Raw genomic sequence first — 20860 nt, 5'->3', positions numbered from 1 at the left:
TGGCAACCATCTTGTGATGATGAGGGTGACAGAGCAGAAGATAAACAAAGTCTGGTAGAGACATCGGTGAGTGCTGTGGCAATCCTGGGGTCACCTATCTCTAGACTTTCTATAAACAAGCAATACATATCCTTGATGTTCAAAAAGTTAAATCTTTGTTGTTTAAGGCATCAGCATCACCTGGAAGCTTGCTAGAAATGCATTCTCAGGCTTCACTCCAGACATACTGAATCAGAAACTGCATTTCAAAAAGATCCTCCAGGTGATTCCAATACATGTTACACTTTGAAAAGCACTGGTTTAAGTCATGGCTAGTCAGATTTTTTTGAAATATGCATTCTAAAGCATGCTGACTGGTAGCATACCCCAGGCTCAGGTTTTCTTAGGATTCTAAGCATATTCATTTGATTCAAGATTCCAGAAGGCAAGTGCCCACCCTGATGTCTCCAAGTGGAGTGTGCGCTCCAGTAATGGATAAATCAGAGAGATTGTTATAATCCATGGAGCTTCCCTAGAGATAAGGTAAAGGTGCCCCAAGGAACAGAAAATTACTACAACTAAGAGGAAACCTGCAGGCCTCAATGGAAAGTGCTCGGCAGGATCCCAGTCAGGGTACAGGGTTAAGAACCACAACTGCCCTTTTGCTGAACAAAGGGGTCTACACAAAGGGCAGCAGGAATTGGTCCAGGAGGTCTGTAGGGACTGATTGAATGCACTTGCCTCACAGGGATTGAGAAAGGTTCTCAGGAGGGGCTCTGGGGGGCCTCCGATCCCTAGGATGAGAGAGGCCAGACTGGCCACATGAAGATGGACTGGTTCTTTTTTTGGAGATATTTGACGATCTGGTCTTGGAACTTGGTAACCTTTCCAAACCTTGGGGATGCACCTAGACTTCCAGTTCCATTCTACACAGCAATCGTTTTGCCTATCTTTGGGGGAAGAATAGGAGAAACTCTATTTGATAAGATCCAAAATCTCAGCTCTGGGAGAAGAATGTCCATCTGCTTTCCTATGCCCAGCTGGACAGGAGATTCTGCCTTGAGAGGTGGAGAATTGGTTCAACACCTAAGGGAAAAGGAGGCAGTATCTGACGATGCCTTTGTGACTGGATGTCTCAATGTAGAACCCAGGGCACATGAATTCATGCATGCAGATTATACCATGGCTAATGGCTTGTGGGTCAAGTGTCCCTTCCCCCTCTCTAGCTACTTTATGTGATGTGTGGTGATTTGTTTATTCTGAGAATTAATATAACAAAATACTTTGGAATATGAAATTTGGAACTGGACATAGCTGGCTAGAATTCTGGCTTTATTGCTTACTAGCTATAAAACCTTGAGCAAATTAACCTTTCTGAACCCAGTTTCTACATCTGTGAAGTAGGAAAAATAGTGCTCACCTCTCGAGGTTGACATTAAGACTAAACGAGGGAGGCTGTGTGTGTGTAGCACTCAGAAAGAACTTAATAAATGATGGCTGTTGTTATTAACATCATATGTGTCTTTCAAAGAGGCCATATTGGGGAGCAGAGGGGCATGAGTCTGGAACCAGAGTACATCTGAGAAGGCGGAGGCTGCATGCAGTGAAGGGGTCTACAGGAGGGCACTGGAGCCTGGATTCTCCGGCTGGACTCATCTTGGCACCTGACTGGATGAACCAGATAGGAAGACAGAGCAAAGTCAAAGCTTCTTTGCTGTCCCAGAAACTAACTCCCTCAGCATGATCCCAACCCACCCAGCTGTGAAATTGAGATCATTACCTACTTCCTCACTGCTCCCTTTACTGGTTCTCTCATCATTCCTAAAACAGGTGTATGTGGAGGCATGGTATAATACGCATGCAGCCCCTTAGCCCTACATCTGCCTGGGACCCCTCTGTTTCCTGTAGAGAGTTCTTCTGCAGTCATCTCTCTCTTCCCTGTCATTTAGACAAGGACTTCCACGCACTCCTTAAGCCACCTCCAAAGGTCTCCTCTCCTTACACACACTAGTAGCTGTTTGTCCATTCGTTCACTCAGTCAGCTATTAATTAACCAGATGCCGGGTGGGGGACAGATCCTGTGTTAGGTGCTGGGGACACAAGGGTAAACACATTGTGGTTCCTCGAGTTATTCAGTCATCTGACAGACCCTGAAGGGACTCAGGATGTGGCTGAATGTGATGAACTGCTGGTCAGTGGGCACCCCCCTCCCCTGGTGACAGCAGCACATGGAAGGAAAAAGCAGAATCTTGTTGATTTCAGGTGGACCCCAGAATAGCAAGGGGGGTGGGTGTAAGGTGGTTGCTCCTATGCTACAGCTTTGCGGGTATGGTAACTCAGCAGGGAGGAATGGAAGGCATTGGAAGAAGGGAGCTACCTGCCTTTTGTGGCTTCAGGGAGTTCTATGATAGACACAATATGAAGAGACCATGAGCACAGTCAAGGGTCCTGAAGACTCCCAAAACTAACCAAGGAAGATGTTGCTACAGGTGAAGGGGGCTGAGATCTTGCAGTTCTGGAAATCAACAAGCCTTTGGGTATTCATGTTAATGTGTCCTGCTTTTTGCATAGGCTGCGGAAGCCTGGGGAAATATGGGCTTCCCTAGAAGAGAGCCACATTGCACTCAGAGTGGAAATTCACCATCCCCCTTCCATTTTCCCCTCTTCCCCAAATTCATATGTTGGTGGCATAAGGGGCCTGATGCCACCTACCTTTCGGGAATATTCACTCAGCAAGCAAAGTTTGCATACAATAGAATCCCACCTTCCTCTAGGATGGGGCTGGACCAGCATAACATTTGCCCCTACATGTGTGTTCAGAAGGTAACCGTCATCCCTCTCTTCCAGGTGGTGTTCTCCCAAGAATCCTTTGCCTCAAATCCCCATCCTGACCCATTACTCATACCCCTTACTCATGTGACTCTGTTCTGGCCACCATATACCTCCAAAAGGCTGGGGGCTTTGGATCAGAATTCCTCCAAATGAACTTCCTGGGGACTCAGACTTCTCCTCCTCCCTTCTCTAGCTACACTCTCTGCCTTGCTGATTTCACCCAGTCCTGTGACTCTAAATAACATCCATTAGCCAATGACTCTCAAGTCTCACCACTCATACATGACATCCCCACTTGGATAATAAATCATGCTGCTATAAAGACACATGCACACATATGTTTATTGCGGCACTATTCACAATAGCAAAGACTTGGAACCAACCCAAATGTCCAACAATGATAGACTGGATTAAGAAAAGGTGGCACATATACACCATGGAATACTATGCAGCCATAAAAAATGATGAGTTCATGTCCTTTGTAGGAACATGGATGAAACTGGAAACCATCATTCTCAGCAAACTATCCCAAGAACAAAAAAGCAAATACCGCATGTTCTCACTCTTAGGTGGGAATTGAACAATGAGAACACATGGACACAGGAAGGGGAACATCACACACTGGGGACTGTTGTGGGGTGGGGGGAGGGGGGAGGGATAGCATTAGGAGATATACCTAATGCTAAATGACAAGTTAATGGGTGCAGCACACCAACATGGCACATGTATACATATGTAACAAACCTGCACGTTGTGCACATGTACCCTAAAACTTGAAGTATAATAATAAAATTTAAAAATATATGCACTTTAACTCTCACAGAGCTCTTAATTGCACTTCCACATCCCAACCTGTTCCTTGAGTCGTCCCCATAACAGTAATTAGCATCCCATCTATCTAGTGGTTCAAGACAGAAACTGGAGAAATCCTTGATTCCTGTCATCTTTCATCTTCCACATCTAATTTATCAGCAAGTGCTATCGTCTCTACCTCCAAAATATTTCCTATACCCTAGTACTTATTTACACTACCTCCCAAAACAAAACTATCACCTTCCTCCCCTGAGCTCTGCAAAAGCCTCCTAAGTTATCTTCCTTCTGCTCTTGTCCTGCTTCAATCCATTTTCCAAATAGCACTTTTCATGTGCTTTTGAAAATACATTATCAGACATCACTTCCAGCAGCTTCACATTACATCTAGACTAAAGACACGGTGTCTCGGCATGACCTCCTCGGGCCTGCCTGATCTGTCCCACCTACCTCTCTGTGCCATTCCCTCCTTCAGCTCTCCCCAACTCCCCCCAGTAGCCCCCAACATTCTCACTGCCTGGAACATCGCCCTTCCAGATCTCCATGTGGCTGACTTCTTCCTAGCACTTGGGCTTCAACTCAAGTATCTCCAGCTCAGAGAGGCCTTTGGTGTATCAATTTTAAATATTCTCTCATGACATCCCAGTCAATCTCTAGTTCATTTTCCTGTTTATTATTATCTGCAATTATTTGATTTGATTATAGGTTATCTGTCCCCTGCCACCTCCTGTGTACACTGTCCCTCCAGCATTTAGAACAGGTCTAGAACAGTCGATGTTCAATATATACTTGCTGAATGAATAAATGAATGAACACTTTCTAGAAGTTGTTTGTGGTAGAAAGATGAGAAGAGAAGCAAAAACCCAGTGCCCGAAGGAACCATTGTCTAATGAGAGTTTTCACCTACTTAGCACTATCTGTATGTCAGTTCTCCACATGAGAAGTCCCACTGAATCTTCAACAATCCTAAGAGGTATGCATTGTTATGATTTCTATTTTACATACAAGAAAGTGAGGCATATGGAAATTTAATATTTGGCTCAAACTCACATAGCTAGTGAATGGTGGGGATGGGACCCAGGCCTCGCCATCACTGGGTTCCCAGGGAACATTCTGTGGCCCCACTCACACACTTCCTTTGAGTCTGGAGGAGTCAAGGTTGCCATAATGTGACCCTCAGGGGATGCTGGATTCTGGCCCAGGGACAAAGAAGCAAGTCTTGACTTCTGCATCTTGTGATTCCTTAAGACTGAGAAGCTCTGCAGGGACCACTCTGCTTTTCCCAGCAGGGGACTGAAGCAACCTGAGCTTGGTCCAGTGGAGAAGCTGCTAGACTATTATTTCCCTTTACTACACATATGAGGCAGCCACAGTGATTTGGGGACAGCAGGAGAGTTACGTGACAATGATTCTTGAAGTTAAGGAATGTATGAAATGACTTCTGCTGGGCCTTGCCAGCCTGCTGAATGTTGATGCTCGGGAAGCAGAGAGATAATCAGTAGAGTGACCACCTGTTCTTGGCCCATCTTAGTTCTGGCTGCTGCTGGGGGCTGGTGTCCCTGACCTTGGGTGGGGTCCCCAGGGTGCATTCAGGAAATAGCATGTTAAGTAATGGAAGCCTCCGTCAAGGGGCCATGATAGATCTGTTTTTGGCTGCTCCCTGTTGGGGTGTGATTGATTCCCCCTGGATCCTGTATCCCTTTTCTTACTTATTGAGTATGGTGATGGATTTTTGACAAAATTGATTTTGACCTGAATACTGCTGAGCTAAATGAATCAGCATTGTCAATTTCTCCTCCTGGTCTCAAAGAATAGTTAGGTGGATAAGGACATTTTTCTTTCAATTGAAGTACTTTTAGCTTCTCTGGCTGCCCGGCCAAAGGCATCCCTCTGCCAGGGCCCACTGGCTGCCCTCACACTGGCTCCTTCTTGTAGCCATGAATGCAGAGGTCTGCTTCCTCCTTCCTTCCAGAGAGGTCCACTCCCTGGTCAGACCACTCTCCGTGCCTGCGGGTCTCTGCTTCTCTCAGACACTTATGCCAGAAATATGAGCAGTAAATTGGGCTTGACTGAGTGAAGAGGAGAGAGAGATTTTTCCCTCATCTCTCTCAGAGCCGTGATTTGTTAATCGGCACATTCCTTACTTTCCCCCAAACCTCGGATTCGTATCCAATCTTGAAGGCACTGCTGATGTATGGCCACTAGCTTCTTGGAATGGGATTTTCACATTAATCCTTGCTCCCTCAGAGTCTAAACAGTTTACACGAATGGTTCTAAGACACCTCAGTTTTCCTGCCTCTCTCTGCTTCCTCCAGATTTACACAGCTGGATCCACCGCTGGGCTCACCTGCGCTTTCTGGCTTCCTGGGTCCTGCCTGGGAGAGGAAGGGGTGCAGAGAGTGGAGGAAGTTGGACAGGAGAGGGAGCTACCATTGCTCCTGGCCTCATCTGCACCCGAAGAATGGTTACCCTGAGGGTGGGCGTTGCTCTCCTCCTTATTTATTCATACTGTTTATGAGACTGCATAAAATAAACAATATTATCTAATAACTAACACAAGATGACTACCCATTGCTGCTAAAGGCTGTCTGCAGTGCTCCTCATTCATTGCATCTGATCCTTAGAACAACTCTGCAAAGTACAGATGTTTTAGCGATGCTTTCAGATGGCCAGCCGGGGCTCACAAGGGTCAACAGCCTGCTCAAGAGTGCCCAGCTAACCTGGTGCTCTTTCCATCATGCCCAACTGCTCTGCCACCCAGTGGAGGTTTGAGCTAAATCACACGCAGGTCGGACAGTTCAGGCATGATGATAGCCAGGTTCCCCAGTCAGGTGGCCGAGCCCCACCAGACCCTGAGCCAACCGAGGATGCAGCTTTCCTAGGGAGGAGCCTGAGGCACCTATCGGGGGCTCCCTGGTCCCTGGCCTTACCCTGGAGCATCACCCACCAAGTGCTTCTCCAGGACCCGGCTCTGGGTAAGGATGGCTGGCGGAACTCTTGGGCCTCTTGGCCCTAGGAACACAGCACTGCTTCCTGGTCTGGGTGCCAGCTCCCAGCTCTCAGATTGTGTCCCTGATCTCTCATTCCTCATTCTCTCCCTTCGTTCTCAATTTGCTTTCTACACCCATTATTCTTTAACAATTATTTTAACAACGACTTTAGCTTCCAAGGAGGCTCTCTAATTCATCATCAGAGAGACCTCAGCAGCCAATGATGGAACCCGGCCTTCTTCCAGGTCAGGAGGAACCCAGCCCTGGGTCCCTGCTGAGATAATGAGCCATGAGGCCCAGATCCATGACTCCTGAGTCCAAGTCTGCAGCCTTTTTCATGAAACCCCATTTCCACCTCCAGCCATTCTCTTCCCACACAAACAACCCATTGACATTTTTATAACTTTATTAGACTTAGCTCACATTGTTCTCAAACTGGGGACATGTAATTTCGTTTGAGGAGGTGGGGTTTCCTGAGTACTGTTGCTGCAGGCTTAGCCTGAAGATTATTACAGGGTAGAATATTCTAGAGAGGAAAGGGCCCCTGCTCCAAGGCTGGGACTGTAATGAATAGTCCTGCTTTTTTTTGGACAGGCACCTCTGAGCTAATAGCAGGTCATAGCAGTGCAGGTCCCAGGAGAGTGGCACTCTAGCCTGAGGAAGGAGTGACTCCTTCAAGCTGGGAGTCTCTGGATCCAGAGGTCAGCCTCCTCTTCCTGCCCCATGCCCATCAGACACTGTGGGCACTGCTGAGAGAGAGAGGGACTCAGAAGGGTGCTCAGGGGCCATGAGGGGAAGGAATGGCAAGGTGGAATGTCCGCAGCTGAGGCCTATAAATCTGCAGGCCTTTCCCAGGGACTAAGCCTCAGGCAGAGGAGCCCGTGGGACATTGGGGGAAGAAGCCATGGGGCAGCTCTCTCCTCTCATTGGGCAGAAGCTGGGGCCGGGAGAGGGCGGAGCTTTGGGGACAGTCAAGGCCCCCGAGTGGGTGACTGGGTGCTTCCGCCAGAATGGAAGGGTGGGGGTCTCTGGTTTCCGTCAGACTCTGGGGGCTCAGCCTTTCCGATGCTCTCGCAAATCTGATTTTTTTTCCTCCTAGTAATTCATCTCATCCTGACACCTTCGGTGAAGGATTAGCTGCCAGGAGAAGGCTCTCTGTTGCCTTACCACACGAGGGAAAGCCAAGTCAACAGGGAACGCCTCTTCTTGAGCACTAACAAATTCTCAAGAAAAAAGTGCAGACACGCAGACTCAAAGGGGCCAGGTCCATCAGAGATCTCTCTCTTCTAATAAAAATTCCAGGTTCAGGCCCAGGAGCTGAAGGTTCTGCCCTGGGCCGGTCCCTGCTCACGCAATGTCTTCTGCCTGGTCTCCCCTCCACCCCCACCCCCACCTTCACTCTGAGTGATCTGATTTGTGCTGTGAGTAGTGCAGATACCTCCTGAGATCAGCGTGGACGATTCTGGACTCCTTCCATTGGGGTCATTTTACTGACTGGTTATTTGTCTGGGTCCAGAGAGAGGGGGTTGTGGGGGGTGTCTGGTTGTTGCTTAACTCCTTTATTACTGGTTTGTCCTCTGTCTAGTTAATGTAGGAGCGTCCAGTGCCGCTCGGAGGCAGCTGTTCCCCAGAGTAGGGTGCAGCCACCTCCCCGCCCCAACGCCCCGCAGTGAATCTGGTGGTTATGTGTCTCACTAGCTGGCACCTGCAGAGTGGGTGGGTCCCTGCTCTGTTGTTTCAGTGTACAAATGTAGTCTAAAATATCTGAGGACTGATCTTCACTGTCTTGAACTCATCTGCTATGGAATTAGTCACGTTATAAAAAAGACAAATCATTTGCAGAGAAAGATCTCCCTATGCCAGGAGAAGGAGTAGACAGAGATAAATGGAAGAAACTGCCCTCCAAGATTCTTAGTCACTTCCTTTTCTTTACAGGGGCAAGCTAGCCTGCTTTCCACCGGAGCATCTGCCGCCAAAGATGCAGGTGTGTGGAAACAAGACTGCAGGGAGAACTTCCAGGCAACAAAGGATGTGCGACTATAGAAGAGGCGCTATAGCTGGGCTCATGGAGGAGGGAGGCCGCTCTGGACTTTGCCCAGGGGATGCTGGCTTTCTGAGATGAAGGAAGAAGCGGGGGAGGAAGGGTCCCCAAGCCTCTGACCTTGATCTGAGCATCACAGAACGCTCCTCCCCTGAGGATCCTGCAGCAGCCAAGGCACCAGCTTTCACAGATGACGGTTCACACTGAAATAACTTGTTCCCAGGGTAGTTGGTGATCAATGACTCAAATTAAACCTTAGAAAAGTTTTTTTTCTTCCTGACACTTTAAAGGTTTCTCTACTTATCTCCTCCCTGGATGGCTGTATAAGCCAGATGATGGCTACCTGAACACTCTAGAAAAAGTGAATTCACAGAGGCTTTCACAGGGATGAGTGAACCCTTGGATTGGCTGAGGGTGGGGGTTCCACCTGCCAACACCCAAACTAGCAATATTCCTTTCTAGGCAGCCACCCGCTGTTTCTCTACCCAATCCCCCTTTCCCTGTTTACTATTTCAGCCTTCCTGGGTTGGTAAGAGCTGTTTCCTGCACCCCAGCCTCCCTCCCTTGTTCACATGGTTTCAGCTTCTAAATCAGGTTATCCCTCCGGTCTGCATTCCCAGTAACTGAATTATCTTTACTTGAGTACACAGAGGTCTGGGCAGGGTGGGAGGGGCTGTCTGGGCTGAGAATTGTCTTCCTGGCCACTCCCTGTGCTTGGTCTGAGCAGCCTCTTAAATGATGCTCCCGATCTCTTCTTCCCCTTCTGCAGCACAGCTTCGCAGTCTGGAGGGAGAAGAGGGCAAAGCGGTCTTCACTGATGCCACCTACTGCCTAGCTGGGCAGAGAGCCAGTGGATCAGAGAGGCCGGCTCTGTTCTTGGCAGGAAATGAGGGGCTGGCATGGAAATGCCACCCAGGCTGGGAACAAGATCTATGGAGTGGCAGCCTGAGTGGGTGAGGTGAGGGGGAGTAAAGGACAACTCAGGGCTCTCTTGTCAGCAGTGCCGGTCCACAGGGATCTTCAGTGGTCAGCATTCCAACATGCTGGGCCGGGCCAGGCCATGGAAACCCACTCTTTGTCAGTGCACCTGAATTTCAAATTTCAAATTTCAGTGCACCTCTGAATCACTTTGGCAGGAGGGTAATATCTAAAAGGCCATTTCCCAAAGTCTAGCTCAAGAGTTGGATCAGGAAGTTCGGGATGAAGCCTGATAATTAGTCTTTTAATAAGCCTTCCTGGCAGGAGATGACTTTGAGAAATGTGGGTGTAGAGATTCAGACAAGAAAGCTAATAGGGTCATTGAAAGCCTTTTACCTACCAGAATGGGATCAATACACACTTCCCCAACTTTGAAAGCAAGGTTTCTCCTAATACTATCCTTGGAGCCACCCAACACCCACACTCCTATTAAAGCCACTAGGGGTGTTTGCTAAAATGCAGATTGTGGGTTCCCAACACAGATGTATTGAATCAGATTCTCTAAGGGTGAGGACTTGAATACACATTTATAATAAGCACCCTAATAATAATAATAGCCTAGGTTCATATAGTGCTTACTCTGTGATGTGTTCTTTAATATTAGCTCATTTAATATGTACAAAAGAAAACCAGGGGAGGTGGAGCCAAGACGGCCGAATAGGAACAGCTCCGGTCTACAGCTCCCAGGATGAGCGACACAGAAGATGGGTGATTTCTGCATTTCTAGTTGAGGTACCAGGTTCATCTCACTAGGGAGTGCCAAACAGTGGCTGCAGGACAGTCGGTGCAGCACACTGTGCATGAGCCAAAGCAGGGTGAGGCATTGCCTCACTCAGGAAGCACAAGGGATCAGGGAGTTCCCTTTCCCAGTCAAAGAAAGGGGTAACAGACGGCACCTGGAAAATCGGGTCAGTCCCACCCTAACACTGAGCTTTTCCAACGGGCTTGGAAAATGGCACACCAGGAGATTGTGTCCCACACCTGGCTCAGAGGGTCCTATGCCCACGGAGTCTTGCTGATTGCTAGCAAAGCGGTCTGAGATCAAACTGCAAGGCCACAGCGAGGCTGGGTGAGGGGCGCCTGCCATTGCCCAGGCTTGCTTAGGTAAACAATGCAGCCAGGAAGCTCAAACCGGGTGGAGCCCACCACAGCTCAAGGAGGCCTGCCTGCCTCTGTAGGCTCCACCTCTGGGGGCAGGGCACAGACAAACAAAAAGTCAGCAGGAACCTCTGCAGACTTAAATGTCCCTGTCTGACAGCTTTAAAGAGAGTAGTGGTTCTCCCAGCATGCAGCTGGAGATCTGAGAACGGACAGACTGCCTCCTAAAGTGGGTCCCTGGCCTCTGAGCAGCCTAACTGGGAGGCAGCCCCCAGTAGGGACAGACTGACACCTCGCTTGGCCAGGTACTCCTCTGAGATGAAACTTCCAGAGGAAGTATCAGACAGCTGAATTTGCGGTCTCATGAAAATTCCGCTGTTCGGCAGCCACCGCTGCTGACACCCAGCCAAACAGGGTCTGGAGTGGAGCTCTAGCAAACTCCAACAGACCTGCAGCTGAGGGTCCTGTCTGGTAGAAGGAAAACTAACAAACAGAAAGGACATCCACACCAAAAACCCATCTGTACATCACCATCATCAAAGACCAAAAGTAGATAAAACCACAAAGATGGGGAAAAAACAGAGCAGAAAAACTGGAAACTCTAAAAAGCAGAGCACCTCTCCTCCTCCAAACAACGCAGTCCCTCACCAGCAACGGAACAAAGCTGGACGGAGAATGACTTTGACGAGTTGAGAGAAGAAGGCTTCAGACGATCAAACTACTCTGAGCTACGGGAGGAAATTCAAAACAATAGCAAAGAAGTTAAAAACTATGGAAAAAAATTAGACAAATGGATAACTAGAATAACCAAGGAAGAGAAGGGCTTAAAGGAGCTGATGGAGCTGAAAGCCAAGTTTCGAGAACGACGCGAAGATTGCAGAAGCCTCGGTAGCCGACGCGATCAACTGGAAGAAAGGGTATCAGTGATGGAAGATGAAATGAATGAAATGAAGTGAGAAGGGAAGTTTAGAGGAAAAAGAATAAAAAGAAACAAACAAAGCCTCCAAGAAATATGGGACTATGTGAAAAGACCAAATATACGTCTGATTGGTGTACCTGAAAGTGACGGGGAGAATGGAACCAAGTTGGAAAACACTCTGCAAGATATTATCCAGGAGAACTTCCCCAATCTAGCAAGGCAGGCCAACATTCAGATTCAAGAAATACAGAGAACGCCACAAAGATCCTCCTTGAGAAGAGCAACTCCAAGACACATAATTGTCAGATTCACCAAAGTTGAAATGAAGGAAAAAATGTTAAGGGCAGCCAGAGAGAAAGGTCGGGTTACCCACAAAGGGAAGCCCATTAGACTAACAGCTGATCTCTCAGCAGAAACTCTACAAGCCAGAAGAGAGTGGGGGCCAGTATTCAGCATTCTTAAAGAACAGAATTTTTGACCCAGAATTTCATATCCAGCCAAACTAAGCTTCATAAGTGAAGGAGAAATAAAATACTTTACAGACAAGCAAATGCTGAGTGATTTTGTCACCACCAGGCCTGCCCTAAAAGAGCTCCTGAAGGAAACACTAAACATGGAAAGGAAAAACCAGTACCAGCCACTGCAAAAGCATGCCACATTGTAAAGACCTTCGAGGCTAGGAAGAAACTGCATCAACTAACGAGCAAAATAACCAACTAACATCATAATGACAGGATCAGAGTCACACATAATAATATTAACTTTAAATGTAAATGGGATAAATGCTCCAATTAAAAGACACAGACTGGCAAATTGGATAAGGAGTCAGGACCCATCAGTGTGCTGTATTCAGGAAACCCATCTCACGTGCAGAGACACACATAGACTCAAAATAAAGGGATGGAGGAAGATCTGTCAAGCAAATGGAAAACAAAAAAAGGGCAGGGGTTGCAATCCTAGTCTCTGATAAAATAGACTTTAAACCAACAAAGATTAAAAGAGACAAAGAAGGCCATTACACAATGGTAAAGGGATCAATTCAACAAGAAGAGCTAACTATCCTAAATATATATGCACCCAACACAGGAGCACCCAGATTCATAAAGTAAGTCCTCAGTGACCTACAAAGGGACTTAAACTCCCACACAATAATAATGGGAGATTTTAACACCCCACTGTCAACATTAGACAGATCAATGAGACAGAAAGTTAATAAGGATATCCAGGAATTGAACTCAGCTCTGCACAATGTGGACCTAATAGACATCTACAGAACTCTCCACCCCAAATCAACAGAATATACATTTTTTTCAGCACCACACCACACCTATTCCAAAATTGACCACATAGTTGGAAGTAAAGCTCTCCTCAGCAAATGTAAAAGAACAGAAATTATAACAAACTGTCTCTCAGACCACAGTGCAATCAAACTAGAACTCAGGATTAAGAAACTCACTCAAAACTGCTCAACTACATGGCAACTGAACAACCTGCTCCTGAATGACTACTGGGTACATAATGAAATGAAGGCAGAAATAAAGATGTTCTTTGAAACCAACAAGAACAAAGACACAACATACCAGAATCTCTGGGACACATTCAAAGCAGTGTGTAGAGGGAAATTCATAGCACTAAATGCCCACAAGAGAAAGCAGGAAAAATCCAAAATTGACACCCTAACATCACAATTAAAAGAACTAGAAAAGCAAGAGCAAACACATTCAAAAGCTAGCAGAAGGCTAGAAATAACTAAAATCAGGGCAGAATTGAAGGAAATAGAGACACAAAAAACCCTTCAAAAAATTCATGAATCCAGGAGCTGGTTTTTTGAAAAGATCAACAAAATTGATAGACTGCTAGCAAGACTAACAAAGAAGAAAAGAGAGAAGAATCAAATAGATGCAATAAAAAATGAAAAAGGGGATATCACCACCAATCCCACAGAAATACAATCTACCATCAGAGAATACTACAAACACGTCTACCCAAATAAACTAGAAAATCTAGAAGAAATGGATAAATTCCTCGACAAATACACCCTCCCAAGACTAAACCAGGAAGAAGTTGAATCTCTGAATAGACCAATAACAGGCTCTGAAATTGTGGCAATAATCAATAGCTTACCAACAAAAAAGACTCCAGGACCTGATGGATTCACAGCTGAATTCTACCAGAGGTACAAGGAGGAACTGGTACCATTCCTTCTGAAACTATTCCAATCAATAGAAAAAGAGGGAATCCTCCCTTACACATTTTATGAGGCCAGCATTGTCCTGATACCAAAGCCTGGCAGAGACACAACCAAAAAATAGAATTTCAGACCAATATCCTTGATGAACATTGATGCAAAAATCCTCAATAAAATACTGGCAAACCGAATCCAGCAGCACATCAAAAAGCTTATACACCATGATCAAGTGGGCTTCATCCCTGGGATGCAAGGCTTGTTCAACATACTCAAATCAATATATGTAATCCAGCACATAAACAGAACCAAAGACAAAAACCACATGATTATCTCAATAGATGCAGAAAAGGCCTTTGACAAAATTCAACAGCCCTTCATGCTAAAAACTCTCAAGAAATTAGGTATTGATGGGACGTATCTCAAAATAATAAGAGCTATCTATGACAAACCCACAGCCAATATCATACTGAATGGGCAAAAACTGGAAGCATTCCCTTTGAAATCTGGCACAAGACAGGGATGCCCTCTCTCACCACTCCTATTCAACATAGTGCTGGAAGTTCTGGCCAGGGCAATCAGGCAGGAGAAGGAAATAAAGGGTATTCAATTAGGAAAAGAGGAAGTCAAATTGTCCCTGTTTGCAGATGACATGAGTGTATATCTAGAAAACCCCATCGTCTCAGCCCAAAATCTCCTTAAGCTGATTAGCAACTTCAGCAAAGTCTCAGGATACAAAATCAATGTACAAAAATCACAAGCATTCTTGTACATCAATCACAGACAAACAGAGAGCCAAATCATGAGTGAACTCCCATTCACAGTTGCTTCAAAGAGAATAAAATACCTAGGAATCCAACTTACAAGGGATGTGAAGGACCTCTTCAAGGAGAACTACAAACCACTGCTCAATGAAATAAAAGAGGATACAAACAAATGGAAGAACATTCCATGCTCCTGGGTTGGAATAATCAATATCGTGAAAATGGTCATACTGCCCAAGGTAATTTATAGATTCAATGCCATCCCCATCAAGCTACCAATGATTTTCTTCACAGAATTGGAAAAAACTACTTTAAAGTTCATATGGAACCAAAAAAGAGCCTGCATCGCCAAGTCAATCCTAAGCCAAAAGAACAAAGCTGGAGGCATCACGCTACCTGACTTCAAACTATACTACAAGGCTACAGTAACCAAAACAGCATGCTACTGGTACCACAACAGAGACATAGATCAATGGAACAGAACAGAGCCCTCAGAAATAATGCCACATATCTACAACTATCTGATCTTTGACAAACCTGACAAAAACAAGCAATGGGGAAAGGATTCCCTATTTAATAAATGGTGCTGGGAAAACTGGCTAGCCATATGTAGAAAGCTGAAACTGGATCCCTTCCTTACACCTTATACAAAAATTAATTCAAGATGGATTAAAGACTTACATGTTAGACCTAAAACCATCAAAACCCTAGAAGAAAACCTAGGCAATACCATTCAGGACATAGGCATGGGCAAGGACTTCATGTCTAAAACACCAAAAGCAATGGCAACAAAAGCCAAAATTGACAAATGGTATCTAATTAAGCTAAAGAGCTTCTGCACAGCAAAAGAAACTACCATCAGAGTGAACAGGCAACCTACAGAATGGGAGAAAATTTTCACAACCTACTCATCTGACAAAGGGCTAATATCCAGAATCTACAATGAACTCAAACAAATTTACAAGAAAAAACAAACAACCCCATCAAAAAGTGGGCGAAGGGCATGAACAGACACTTCTCAAAAGAAGACATTTATGCAGCCAAAAAACACATGCAAAAATGCTCATCATCACTGGCCATCAGAGAAATGCAAATCAAAACCACAATGAGATACCATCTCACACCAGTTAGAATGGCCATCATTAAAATGTCAGGAAACAACAGGTGCTGGAGAGGGTATGGAGAAACAGGAATACTTTTACACTGTTGGTGGGACTGTAAACTAGTTCAACCATTGTGGAAGTCAGTGTGGCAATTCCTCAGGGACTTAGAACTAGAAATACCATTTGACCCAGCCATCCCATTATTGGGTATATACCCAAAGGACTATAAATCACGCTGCTATAAAGACACATGCACACGTATGTTTATTGCGGCACTATTCACAATAGCAAAGACTTGGAACCAACCCAAATGTCCAACAACGATAGACTGGATTAAGAAAATGTGGCACATATACACCATGGAATACTATGCAGCCATAAAAAATGATGAGTTCGTGTCCTTTGTAGGGACATGGATGAAACTGGAAAACATCATTCTCAGTAAACTATCGCAAGGACAAAAAACCAAACACTGCATGTTCTCACTCATAGATGGGAATTGAACAATGAGAACTCATGGACACAGGAAGGGGAACATCACACTCTGGGGACTGCTGTGGGGTGGGGGGAGGGGGGAGGGACAGCATTAGGAGATATACCTAATGCCGAATGACGAGTTAATGTGTGCAGCAAACCAACATGGCACATGAATACATATGTAACAAACCTGCACATTGTGCACATGTACCCTAAAACCTAAAGTATAATTAAAAAAAAAAAAAGATCTGAAAACCAAATACCCCATGTTTTCACTTACAAGAAGGAGTTAAACCTTGGGAAAGCATGGACATAAATACGGGAACAATAAACTGGAGATCCCTAGTGGGGAGAGAGAGAGGGTCACAGGCTGCAAAACTGCCTATTAGGCACTGTGCTCACTGCCTGGGTGATGGGACCAGTCATATCCCAAACCTCAATGTCATGCAATATACCCATGTAAGAAACCTGCACATGTACCCCATGAATCTGAAATAAAAGTAAAAAATATGAAAACAATAATAATAATAATAATAATAATATGTACAACAATTTGTGAGGTGGGTTATATTATTATTCCATTTAGCAAATGATGAAACTGAGACCCAGAGAGGTAAAGTAACCTGCCAAGGTTATATCACTACTTAGTGATTGAACTGGGATTCAGACCTAGGTGCTGCTATACTTGGGCTTCTAATGTAGGAGAGAAAAAATATTTGTCCTCTACTATCTTATGTTTAGTGCCTGGAGGCTTTGAATTAAACTGACGAAAGGTAGATTAGCAAGAGGAAAAATAGTTTAGTTACACGTGTAACAGGCATACATGTGGGAGAGCTCTGTGATGAGTAACTCAAAGGAGTATTAGAATTTGGGGCTTATGTACCATCTTAACAAAGGATAATAAAATGTGGAGAACAAGGGAAATAGGTTAAGGGGTGGCTGGGCTACAGTTTATTGTGGGAAGGTAAATATATGAGGAAAACTAATATTTGAGGTAAGATAAGAGTTATTTTAGTGAGGTTTACCTATGTAGACCCATGTGGGCACTGATGTTTTGTCTCTAATATAAGGCTTGTTCACTGTACAGAACAGGGAAGGGGGAACACCTTCACAAAGGGAAAATTATGCACTGCTTCTAGGCAGAGAGAAGGTAGAGAGCTCTTGCCGCATTTGGTGCATCTTAATTGCCTTCAGTGGTATATTTTGGATGGCATATTCTGATTCCCTTTGCTAACCAGCATACGATATATATAGCCCAGCTTCTTCAGATGGAGGCTAAATCTCAAAACTCCTTATCAGTCATAATTGCCAGCTTCTGACCAACTCTGCAGTAGAGGAAGAAGCTGAGCAGAAGCTGATGTGGTGGTTGCTGAAGGTACAGGCCAGGAGGCAACCTGATGGTCTGTGAAGAGCACTGCTCTGGGAATCAGGAGACAAGGATGTGCTAGGAACATGCCAGGTGACAGTAGGCCAGTTGATCCTCCTTTCAAGGCTTTGGTTCCAGCCATCTGTCAAGAGGATGCTAAGCTGGATGACTTCTAGATTTCTTCTCAGCTCTGACATTTGAAAATTATGTGCATTTCCCTTTCTGAGCAAGCTGAGGCAGTTTCCTGGAGGCTCTGTCTGTGTTTATGTGTGTATGTCGTAGGGGAGAGGACAGTTATATGTGGGGGAAGTAGCCCCAGCCCAAGTCAGGCTGGGCATTTGTGTGTGGCTGCTGTAAGTCTGTGTGCATCCCAGGCCAGGCCAGTGGGGAAGGGTTGGGACTTACGAGGGCAGGACTTGCACTGAAACCAAGGCTGTTTCTGTCTCAGCTGTTTGTCTGGTTTTGTCCTGAAACAATGCCCTTAGGCTCACCTAAGGAGAGAATGAAAGGCATAGAGACTAGGAAAGTTGTGGGGATAACCTAGAAACAGCTTCAGGGCAAAAGAGACCTGGAAGTAGGCACCAGCTTTTGCCAACTGTACAGTCTTCTTTTCTACTTAGAAGCCAGCTCCAGGTAGCAGGCTGGGCAGGGCTAGGTGGGGCCGGACATCCTTTTGTGGTCTAATTCAATTCCTTGGGCCAGTTCAGGCCTATGGAGAGCTCCATGGGAATGATCCACTGGGGAAAAGCCAGCCCCCACATTGATCCTGCAACTTCCTTGTGTAGCCTTAGCTATCTAGCAGCACATAATGTGGTGACTGAAACTAAGTCCTTCTCTGACAATACCGGTTGATCTGCAGTCCTTTCATCTCAAAGAGAAAGGCCAGCAAGGAGTCCATTCATGGGGCCTCATTGGACAACTCCACCTACACAGTCTTCAGTGGTTCTCTGGAGAACAGAAGCTGACAAGAGGCTATGGTATGTGTGTGTCTATGAGTGTGATGAGTGGGTGGTCAGGCACTGGTGTTTGATGAGAAGCCACTGGTTATGGTTACCTTTGCAGCAAGAGACCATCATGCAGTCTCAGCCCCTATCTTTTTTTTTGTTTTTCAGACAGAGTCTCGCACTGTTGCCCAGGTTGGAGTGCAGTGGCATGATCTCGGCTCACTGCAAGCTGCAAGCTCTGCCTCCCAGGTTCACACCATTCTCCTGCCTCAGCCTCCCGAGTAGCTGGGACTACAGGCGCGTGCCAACACACCCGGCTAATTTTTTGTATTTTTAGTAGAGACAGGCTTTCACCATGTTAGCCAGGATGGTCTCGATCTCCTGACCTCATGATCCACCCGTCTCAGCCTCCCAAAGTGCTGGGATTAGAGGCGTGAGCCACCGCACCTGGCCCTCAGCTCCTATCTTAAAGCAGAGACTGCCCAATCCTCCACATCTCCGGGGGTGGAGGGGGTGGTGTGTTCAGACTCTTTCTTGGTGCTCTACATGGTTGGTCCCAAGACAGCTTCAACTTGGACATGGTTGGTGGCGTGGCGGGAATGCCAATGCATTTAGCAGCTGGGCATTGGCCAACCAAGCAATTTACAGGGTTGAGGGACTGGCTTCAAGCCAGCATCCCTTGGGGCATGATGAGAAACCACCAGCCCTGCGGTCATCTATATGATGAGTATTTGCTTGTAGAGCAAGATTGTGGGTGGGAGCTGGGAAGGACCGTAGAAGAATGCTGCGGTGAGCTGAGAGGGGAGACCACTGAGAAAATCAAGCCCAGGTTCCTGCTAATGGGGCAATTATTAGCCTGCTGGTCTCCAAAGCACATCCTATAACCTAAAGCAGCATCCGTGTCTGCATCACTTCATGCCAGACCAGAGCTGTGATACATCCTCAGATTCCAAGTCTGTTGCTTCAGAGGACAGGGAATGTGCCAGTACTCTCTGATAGAGGTGGGCTCGAGGTGCTTCAACAGTTTAGTGATTCCTCCTCCATCCAGCCCTTCTTGATACCCCTGGTCTGCCATGAGTGGTCCTTTCCTCATACTCAGCTCTGCAACTTCTTTATCACATTGTATCATAATTGCTACAGGTCAGTCTTCAGGTAGATTAAGAGCTCCCAAGAACAGGGACTTGCCCACTGTCTTGCCTATCTTTGTGTCCCCAGCCCTTGGCATGTGGCATGGCTCAGCTTAGGAGCTCTGTTAAAGGTTGTTGAAGGTGGTTTAGTGGATTATGGGCAGGTCTCTCGGAGCTTTCTGCCTTGACAGGCCCTCAAAATCCCTTTCTTAGTGGTTCATCTCCTTCTCCTAGGCCCTGTTTCTCCCAGAGAAACACCTCCTCCAAAGCAAGGAGGAGGAGGCTGAGCACATGGTGGTTGTGGAAGGACACTTGGGGCTGACAGCTGCACGGTTGAATCATGAAAATGGCACCCTCACTGGGTGAAGACTTCAGCTGCCCAATACTTCACCCAGGGTTGGAATGAGAACCACAGGCTCCCTTCCCCCCCAGGGTGGCAGGCTCTCAGCTTCTCTCTAGCCAATCTATCTAGGCAGACATGGAGCTGTTGTCTGGCATCAGAGGTTTTCTTTGTTGTGGGTCAGGTAGAAAAACAGCTTGCTTCCCAAGGAGAAAGAACTTTGTCGGCACACAAGGGTAAATATTGAGTGTGATATGGTGCTAATTAGCTGCACAAAGGCCATTAGCATTAATGAGCTCTGTCTCTGTGGCTCAGTCCCTCTGCCGTGAGCAGCAGCACCATTGCTTTGGTCCAGGCTCACTGGAGGTGGCTCAGTGTGCTAGCTGCTGCTGTGCATTTTTCTGATGCTTTTGTCTTGGAAGAAAAATAAAGACAGCTAGAATTACAATGAAGTCCCTTTTCTTTTAACATTTCTTGGAACAAATGCAGAAACTTCAGGTTAAAGATACACTAAGAAGATTTTATTTGTTTCACGTTCCCAATCTTAATCACGCCTTCTCCTCAGACTTTGGACTACACAGGCTGGAATTGAAGAAAGGAGTAGGGTGGAGGAATGATCATAACCAGAATTTTAGGGGAATGTTTACTAGGTACAAAACACAGAACCATACACAACCTTGTTTAAGCCTCACAAGAACCACATAAGGTGGATTCTATTATCCTCATTTTGCATATGTGGGAGAGTGAAATTCAGAGGGGTTAAGTAACTTGCCCAAGTTCCTCCAGTTAATAAATGAAAGAGCTAGGATGCTTCAGCTGTGCCTGAATCCAGAGCCCATGATCTTAACTATGGCACTGAATTCCTTGGAAGGGAGGGCAGGAAGGATGGTACTCAACAGTCTCGCCT

This window comes from Hylobates moloch, unplaced genomic scaffold, assembly GCF_009828535.3.
Source record: "Hylobates moloch isolate HMO894 unplaced genomic scaffold, HMol_V3 SCAFFOLD_11, whole genome shotgun sequence".
Taxonomy (NCBI): domain Eukaryota; kingdom Metazoa; phylum Chordata; class Mammalia; order Primates; family Hylobatidae; genus Hylobates; species Hylobates moloch.
This window is presented reverse-complemented; position numbering follows the sequence as displayed.